At 38.8% G+C, this 9,417-nt stretch overlaps 1 pseudogene; it reads left to right on the top strand.

The window, feature by feature from the left end:
* The first annotated feature begins 3,377 nt into the window (after positions 1-3,377).
* On the top strand, positions 3,378-8,950 carry LOC124136051 (annotated as a pseudogene).
* The last annotated feature ends 467 nt before the right edge of the window (positions 8,951-9,417 follow it).

Here is a 9,417-nt window from a genome sequence, read left to right as displayed (position 1 = left end):
ACAACGGAATGTCATTTATTTTGAAATTGTAACTCGTACCAGTTGGTTGAAAATAGCTCAGTTATATATATTCAGAATGCTTTGTTCCAAACCCCGAACTTTAATCATGCAGAACCTGACCTACGTCCGTTACTGTACCGTTACTTGCACCGTTACTCGTGTCTCGTTCTTACAACTAAGTATCTCATTCCCTCAACTATTTATAATTATTACGTTCCTAAGATATTGAGGATATTTCATGTGTCGAGTGAAATATCATGTTTCTCTCCTCCAGTGACGGGGGCAAAGGTGATATGTTCAAGAGTGCCGTAAACACGAGTTAAAATATCACCTTTTCCACAGTCACGAGATGAGAGTGAGCGAGTAAACATGTAACGTCGCATCGGCATTATTTCAGCCATATAGCGACTCACGAGATGAGAGAAACATGATATTTCACGAGACACATGGAATATCCTATTTAATATATACTTGTTGTGTAGGTGTCTACCGGAAAATTAAACTAGTTCATTACAAAACCTTGAAACGTAAATTCTCCCTACACAAAGGGACGGTTCACCACCCCTTGTATTTGCGACTTAAGTAGATTCGTGTGGGCAAAATATTTTAAAAAGTATCAAAAAATATTTAGGGTCACGATTATTCTTCATCATACATTTTGATATGATTATATACAAAATCAACTTTAACAAAAAATATTCTTAAATACTAGGAGACCGCTGAGAGAAAGAATACAAGCTGGTCAAGTAGCAAAAATGTCGCTTTGCGAAAAGAACATGTACAGTTTCGATTGAGGACTTAAATGAGAAGTTAACAGTTTATAACTAAACATTTTCGAGTGAAGAATAGAAGTGATATTAACTCCATAAATGACCATCTGTCATTATTTTGCCTTGTCAATGTGGACCTAACGTAAAAGGAACGTCAACAATTGTGTACGGGCTGGTCACTTACGACAAAGGGTGACAATTAAAGGGGAAGTAACTCTTGTATGACAATAGTTCAGATACCACAACTATTCACGCGTTTCATAAAATTGGTTTTACTTGGGAGCGAGTTAAGTATTTCATATATTACTGGCCATTTATAACGTTTTTAGAATTATACTGTTGAGTGTGAATAGGTTGATACCTACACGATCCACGGCATAATCCAACTGAGTTTAACACAGTAATACTTCAAACACGTCAAAAGTTGAAACGTATGAATTTAATACCATACAACGGTCCACCTTTAGAATTCAGGCGTCCGTTCCACAAAATTATCGTAGCGTTAAGGTTATCGCAACTCACATACTTTAACTTAGGCCCATGACTGTCGTTGCGCTACAGTACGATCGCCTTGTGGAACGGGGCCTTGCACCTCAAAGTTTACAATCACGTCACAGTACCCGATGACGTTATTTGTGGAATTTTGTTGCAAGATCCATCGGCGAAACAATGCCATGTGACGTCAGCCTAGCAACAAGGTTGCTGTGGTCATCGAGTGTGCATAAACTCCTCTCAGTGATCTATCATATCCACCCGCAATGTCGTTGAATAAGCCAAGGGATGTCGAGAGCTTTCAATATTTGTTCGTAAAACGTGTTCCGAGAGTACATAAGCAAGCGTTTTGGTATTACACAATGTGTAATACAGCTGTTTGTTTATTAAACGGGTGATCTCTTCACGGGCAAGTAATAAATTGTATATCGTTCTAAAAACTGAGTATGTTTTCCCCACAACTTAGTATCACGTTCCCTCCACATCACTACGGGCTTTCCTCCCTCATCAAACTGACATGCCGTGATATGACTAAAATTTCCACAATTAAGTATCTCGTCCCGACAGCTAAGTATTTCGTCCCAAAAACTTATATAATAAGTACCTCGTTCTTACAGCTTAGCATCTCATTCCCACATTTTAGGTAAACAATATCAAACGGTTGTAAAAAAAACAATTGTCTGCTTTTCTCAAAGGATTAAATTTAAAGTTACTCAACTGTGTTTGGTCGACGAGACAGTACAACGTTCGAATTTGACAGGCACCACACCGCCTCTGAGTTAACATACGTATCCATTGTATATACAGTAAAGGGCGTTTATAACGAACACGCTTATAACGAATTGACGGATATAACGAACTGAAGTTTTGGTCCCGACTATTTGCTATAGTTATGCTGTATATATGCTTATAACGAACTATAGGTATAACAAACTAAAGTTAGTGGTCCCTTCGAGTTCGTTATAACCGTAGTTTACAGTACATTGTACTTTAGCCTACATGTAGAATGACCCGTTCTTGGTGCGAATCCCCAGTTTGCATCCTACAAGAAGCTGATTTGCATTTAACGTAACTCGTCAACAAGAGTCATCAGAAGATGACAAATCCCCTGGCCCCCACAAATTAAAAAGAACAAATAATCTGCCTGTTACTCGTACTGTAAGTCCCACTGTATTTCTATCTAATCTGTCTGTCTGTATGCAAGAGTATTTATTGAACTATCAAGACAATACCAAGGAACTGGGATTCGGAACTTTGTGTTTTTATGTCAGGTACACATCACTATGAAACTATGAACAGAGTCAAAATCAAAATTGTTGCCATGGAAACAGAAAAATATATAAATTTAAAACATCCCTAAATAGCAAAATAAAAACGCTAGTTAAGAAACCTGATCTTTCTGTGTACACAGTTTCAAGAAAGAGTATCTATAGTTTTAGAGATATGTCTTTCAAATGTCAGATTAACCTAGCCTACCCTGCACATAGAATGCCCCTCACCACACGCATACGACACGCAATTGTCATACAATAGTAGTAAAAGAAGCTGATTTGCATTTAACGTAACTATAAAAGTGATTGTTTTGAACAAAGGAACATGCGCTACAACTGTAGGATTCTACCTCACTTAGATATGCATTGCTACATAAAAGCTTCTCATGGCGACAATGCAATCAAGTTCGCTGTTTATATTTCTAGATAACTATCTAGGCCAACATCAACCGGCTGTTTTTAACATTACGTGATGCATGACCGATCATAAGGGTATAAACACGGGTAGATGTATTCATGCTGCTTAATAAATATGTTAGTATGTTCCTCCTAGATGAAATGACCGGTTGTGTAAGGTATGCACTATTGAATACAGAGGAATAGTTTCAAGGACTGGTCATCTCTGTGAGGTCTCTGCTCTGAGAAGATCGTTTTCTAAGAAACGCATTCAAAGGTAATGTGATAGGTGGTGGGGTATGGTAGGCTGTAAAGGCTATAAATCCACCTTGTCAGAAACGAATAAATGTGAAACCGTAAAAAACTGTAACCGTTCCCTGTTTTTCGTGAGTGAGTGATTATTGCTTGACGCCGGATTAGCCTTCTTACGGCTTTTCACGGCGAACAGTGTATTGTAAACCCGTGTTTCTGAACGTTGGCCCTCATGTACTCCCATAGAAACATTCTTTACCTATAAATATTTTAGTGTTACTCAATCAGCCGACAAGGTGTGCAACAGCACAGTCTTATCTGCTCTACACTTGGTACGTACATTTCATTCTATGTCTATTTTATCGAAAAATTGTCTTCTCTTAACAACTCAACGGGACTTATAACTGTGGCCATGCGATAATATAGCATGCTGATTAGGTCATGTAAAACATCTGCGATATTCAGTACATCCCGTTACATTTGGAGACGGTGTGTTATTATGCTTGGTATATGGTGTTATGGAATTGTACAAGGTACTCTTCTTTGAGCAGATATATTTTATGTTTTATCGATTTTACTTATATTTCTGCAACAAAATCTGAAATTCCTGTTTTAAAACGAAAGTTTGCATCTTAACCCTCAGGTTGTTTTATCCGCGAACTCTTAAAAAACAAAATCCATGACACCTGAGCCTCAAACTGTGCCGGTCAGATCAAAATATGTAAAGAATAAGCGAATACATATTTTCGCTATTACTTTGCTCATAGATCGAATGTCATTAAATATAACCAGTGAATTAGCGAGGGCAAATAACTAATTTTATAAACAGTTGAGAGCTAAAAGCTATGTATCAAATTTCCACACAAACAATACTTATTTAAAACTCAACTTGTAACTGTCAAACATCACATCAAGAAACTGAAGGGAATTCTGAAAATATTTACCTTGATGACCAGCAGATTGAAATGAAAGTTAGACAAAGACAAAACGAATTTGAACCAAACCGAAGCAGAGTAAAATGAATGTGAGATTTATCATAAACTGTGTACTCTAAATGCTCTTACATGTGAAAACCGAAAGATCCTAACTGTCCTGTATGTCGTTACGCTCAGAGATGCTTTGATATTTATACATAAGCTCTTTATTTGTAGATCTGTTCGTCTATCAGAATGGCCAACATAGTCAGTGTTTTCATCCTTCTTATGGTGGCATTTCGTGCAAGAACATTTGAGTGTGGTAAAGATGATGACCCCTGCAAGATCCAGCTGCTGGTTGAACCCCGACTTACCATGATGGATGGGTCCAGGCGAGTCATGCCTACAAATGGAGGTCTTCACTATTATAATGACACAGAACCTATTCGGGACACAGCTGTACTGAACAGTGTTCTTACAACTGATGGAGTCTACGCCAGACTTGTCATCAGCGTCAACGGAACATTCCCTGGTCCAGAGCTTATCATGTACGAGGATCAAAATGTTGAGGTGTCGGTAACCAACGAGCTCCACACAGACAGTGTCACGGTTCACTTCCATGGCATGCATCAGAGGAACACTCCCTGGATGGACGGGGTGGCCTACATCACCCAGTGCCCTATTCTGCCTGGGTCAACATTCACTTACAAATTCAAGGCTTCACCAGCTGGTACACACTGGTATCACTCTCATATTGGGGATCAGAGAAGCATTGGGCTCTATGGTCCTCTGATTGTCAAGAAAAGAGAGTCGCCACCAAACGTTATCGACAAACACATCATCATTATTCAGGACTGGAACCATGACATGGACCCAGAAACAGCATACCAGAAAATGATAAATGGCATTTATGATTGTGATGAAAGATCTATGGCTTGTAAAAGATATAGAGAAACACAAACTGTTGATGGAGCGTTGTTTAGCCGATTTGAGTTCCACAGCGGACTCATCAATGGGAGAGGAAGATACCACTATGGATCTGGTCCACAGGAACATAATGGGGCACCTCTTACAAGATTTGAAGTAGTTGCAAATAAGACATATCGTTTTAGAGTGATCAGTGCAGCAACTCTCTATCCCTTCCGAGTCTATGTGGCTGGTCATCCCATCACTATAATTGCTTCTGATGGAAGAGGTCTGAAACCTATTCCCGTGGACTCATTTGTTATTCTACTTGGAAACTAATCAAGAAATAGGAGACTACATGATTGTGGCAGAGTCTTTAGAGGTCAATAAAGCCAGTATGCATATTGCAGAGGCTATTCTTACCTATTCACGTGGTGTAAATGACTCAAGTAACAATGCACTGATATCAAATGAGAGAACATGCAGTGAGATTCAGCCATGTCTAATATTTAACTGTCCATATAGATACTACCCCGCAGGGCAATATCGCAACTGCACCACATACAACTACGCTTCTGGGACGGAAGACGACAAGGACAGAGATGAAATCTTGAAGGAGAAACAGGTGAAACAGTTCTTTCTGAACTTCGCCTTTCCCGGAGAACCAGGAAACACTCCTGGCTCTGTAAATGGGCGACAGTTTGTGTCCCCTAAAGTATCAGCATTAACTCAACCTTCAAAAGTCCATGCTGCGTGTTCAGACCTTGGAGACAAATGTGGGGCTGACAAAATATGTAGTTGCACGTACACTATAGACATCACTGAAGGTGATATTGTGGAACTGATTTTGTTTAACATGGGTAAGGGCAGAGGTTGGTCTCATCCGGTTCACATTCATGGTCATTCAGTCTACGTCTTGGCGTACGGGTTCCCTCAGTATGATACTTCTACTGGGAGGTATATGTCGGACAGTGACGATATAGAGTGTGAGGACGACTACTGTAATGTTGCTAAATGGAGAGGAAGAGTGAAGAGACAAATAAACGCTCAACGTAACTCAACAAAGCGTATCCCTCCCCTGAAGGACACACTGATTGTCCCAAGTGGAGGCTATGTCATTACACGATTCAAGGCTGACAACCCTGGTGTCTGGTTTCTCCACTGCCACATTGACCTCCATAACACTAACGGAATGGCCATGGCTGTCAATGAATCCTTCTCCAAACATCCCAAGCCTCCTCAAGGATTCCCTGTCTGTGGTGATTACACAGATTTCAAACTGCCACCAGTGTCCGGCGCCAAAGGTAGATATCATTCAAACTTCTTCTCAATACCAAACATATGCTGTTATCATCAATGACAACATTGCCATGATCCTGATCAGTGTGATCAGTATGTATGATATTATAATTTACTACATATGGATTCAGATCAGTCTTATATTTTTGGTATAAGACTGATCATCTGGACACTGTCCTTTGCTGGTCAGTTTACTTACCACAGAAAAGAGATACTATCTATTTAAATACCAAAGGTCTGTACAATAGTTTTTAGTTCTAAGCCAAATGCAAGAAAAGTAACTATCTTTTATATATTAGGGATCTCCTAGAAGCAGTAAAAGGGTTGTCCAGCGATTAGTATGACACCTCCCACCATTTGTTTCAATCGTTATTCCTAGGTAATCAGATTTATCCGTAACCCGTATTTTTGTATCACCCACGGATCAAGTATTCTTTTCTCCAATTTAACTTTGTTACACTTTGTTACAAGTAGAACTCGTAGTAGTTTTTTTTCAGGGGAATCGGCAATTAGAACTAAGTCTTTGGCAAACAACAAATGACAATTGTTGAAACCATTGATTGTTATATTATTACCATCAGATTTGATACAATGTTTTCAAGATCATTGAGCAATATATTAAATAATGTGGGAGTGAAATTGCATCCTTGTCTTACCCCGATGTTGGATTAAGAGAATTGTGAAATGCCAGTTTTCACTTTATAAGAGATATCATTATATGTGACCCATCATGAGAAAAGGGTACTTATGGGTGCTAAGACTGTAAACAACTATCGTATTTTCTCTCTCGTTAGTTCGCAATGTAATAAACACTATATTCTTTTATGTAATGCGGTGATCACTATTTAAGACATCATTACACAGTTTAACCAGCTAGTCAAGGTCTAGCAATGTACAAGAAATTGATTTCCCAAGTAGCTGCTTGGTGCAATACCTCTGTAGTTGTTAGGGTCAGTCTTATCACCCTTCTCATGTAATGCGGTGATAACCGAACTTGTTCAGCTCCGTAGGAACTGATCACTCTTTGAGACTTCATTTAACAGTTTAACCAACTGGCCAAGGTCTATCAATGTACAAGATATTGATTTTAAAAGGTCATTACAGATGCTTTCTTCGCCTGGACTTTTTTCTCTTTTATATTGTGCATGTAAACACCGCCTCACAAGCAGCTTAGGCTGTGTACGAACCACGGAGATGAGACTGCGATTTGAATTCACACTGGCGATAGCGCCATGTACTTCAAACATACACCTTGTATATCATATTTATTTTTTGTCACGTCCATACATACAGTATCATGATATGATAGTGGCCTTACATCAAGGGAAGTGTAGGACCTTCCAGTGCTCACGCAGACTATACCATGGTTGAAATAACAATATTTCTTTTGATGAATACTATCAAACGTTTGAAATAACAATAAATCTTGCACACTATCAGATGGTTTGAAAAACAATCTTTGTACATTACAGCTCCGCGTCTTTCACTCGACTTGTTCCTTGTGCTGTTTCTGCTCGGACAAGGTGGCAGCATGGGGTAACTGATGAAGTGACCATCACCGGCACCGTCACCTGCACCGTCACCTGCACCGTCACCGTCACCGCCACCGTCACCGTCACCGCCACCGTCACAGTCAGATGGGTACAGATTAGTTATCACTTTTTGTTAATGTCAAATGTGTTGTGTCATTATACAATGCACATAAACGATCAACATTTTACTGAAAAATGTCACATCTGAAAACGAACTAGGAGCTGTTTAGTTTTCGTTTATTTGATATTTGTACATATTTTACACATCTTTATATATTCCATTATAGTTACCTACATGAACATTGAGGTACCAAGTGTATATACTCACAAGTTATTATATCTCAACACATATTGAGGCACATTGGAGTTGGAAATAGAACTCCCCAAATCCCATACGGTAACAAACTATATACCTATCTGGAGACAAGAATAGTCCTGCTAGACAGAGGTAAAATGATCTACAACGAAGCATCGTTACAACAGTATATTCAAGAAGTTGTTATCCATACATTTTGTCGACTTATTTTGCAAATCAAGTGCATTGTTCTAAATACATGTAAATGTACATTCCAAAATGGTCCCTGAATAAGTTTTACGAGGTTCAACGGTCATGTCACGTGACGTTATTGTAATTGAACGTTCGTTATAGATTTGAAATACATGTTCCCACAGATGATAGCGATAGAAACTTATCCAGCCCAACTGGTCTTACCAGTTGTGCAGGTAGATTGTTTTCAGCAGTGCATGTATTTGCTTATATGTAGAGAAGGGATACGCTTCGCTGATTATCACGCAATGCACAGGCCTGAACAAGATTGAGGTCAACAAAAGTAAGGCTGTTTGTATTTGTGCCAGTGGCAGCAGCGTGGTGACCTGGGCCCACTTGCACAAAGAGATCTTAGCGCTAAGGCTATTGTAAGCCAATGTTAAAGTATGGGAGTTACGATCATCTTAGCACTGAGGTCTCTTTGTGCAAGTGGGCGCTGGTTAATTGTGTGCCATTGTATCCTGGTTGCGTGGGACTTCGCTCGTGGTATTAAGGAACAAACAACTGAAACACAATCAGTTTGGCGTACTTACATTTCTTTCATCACTTTTGGAATAAATACTAACAATCAGTATTATGGTTTGTTATCAGTATAGACTGAGGCAATGCTGCAGATAAGTGATGATAACGATTGTCCTTATCAAAGACTGTATTCATCAATGTATTCTACTTACACAGTGACGGGGATACTGACCTGCAAAAAAAGCCTTTCTGGGTAAAACAATAACTCGGTAAAAGTTAAAGCAGTCCATTTAACCATTAAAATTAATCCATTATATCAATATCCATAACATACGGTTAGCAGTATGTTATAATCAAATTACCTGTATCTGAGATTTTTCTATCAAGGATATGATACAAGATATGTTTTGAGACTCAAATATCCTTCCAAATATGAAACTTACGCTGACCCAAAAGGCCATTGGAGTATGTTTTTCCATATTTTTATATTTCACTTACTTTTATCGTTACCTTTTACAAATTAACACAAATATGTGATAAATCATGTGTAAAGAAGATATTGAATCGCTGAAAAGT

Source organism: Haliotis rufescens, unplaced genomic scaffold (genome assembly GCF_023055435.1).
Source record: "Haliotis rufescens isolate VD_foot unplaced genomic scaffold, xgHalRufe1.0.p SCAF_44, whole genome shotgun sequence".
In the NCBI taxonomy this organism is placed as follows: domain Eukaryota; kingdom Metazoa; phylum Mollusca; class Gastropoda; order Lepetellida; family Haliotidae; genus Haliotis; species Haliotis rufescens.
This window is presented reverse-complemented; position numbering and strand designations above follow the sequence as displayed.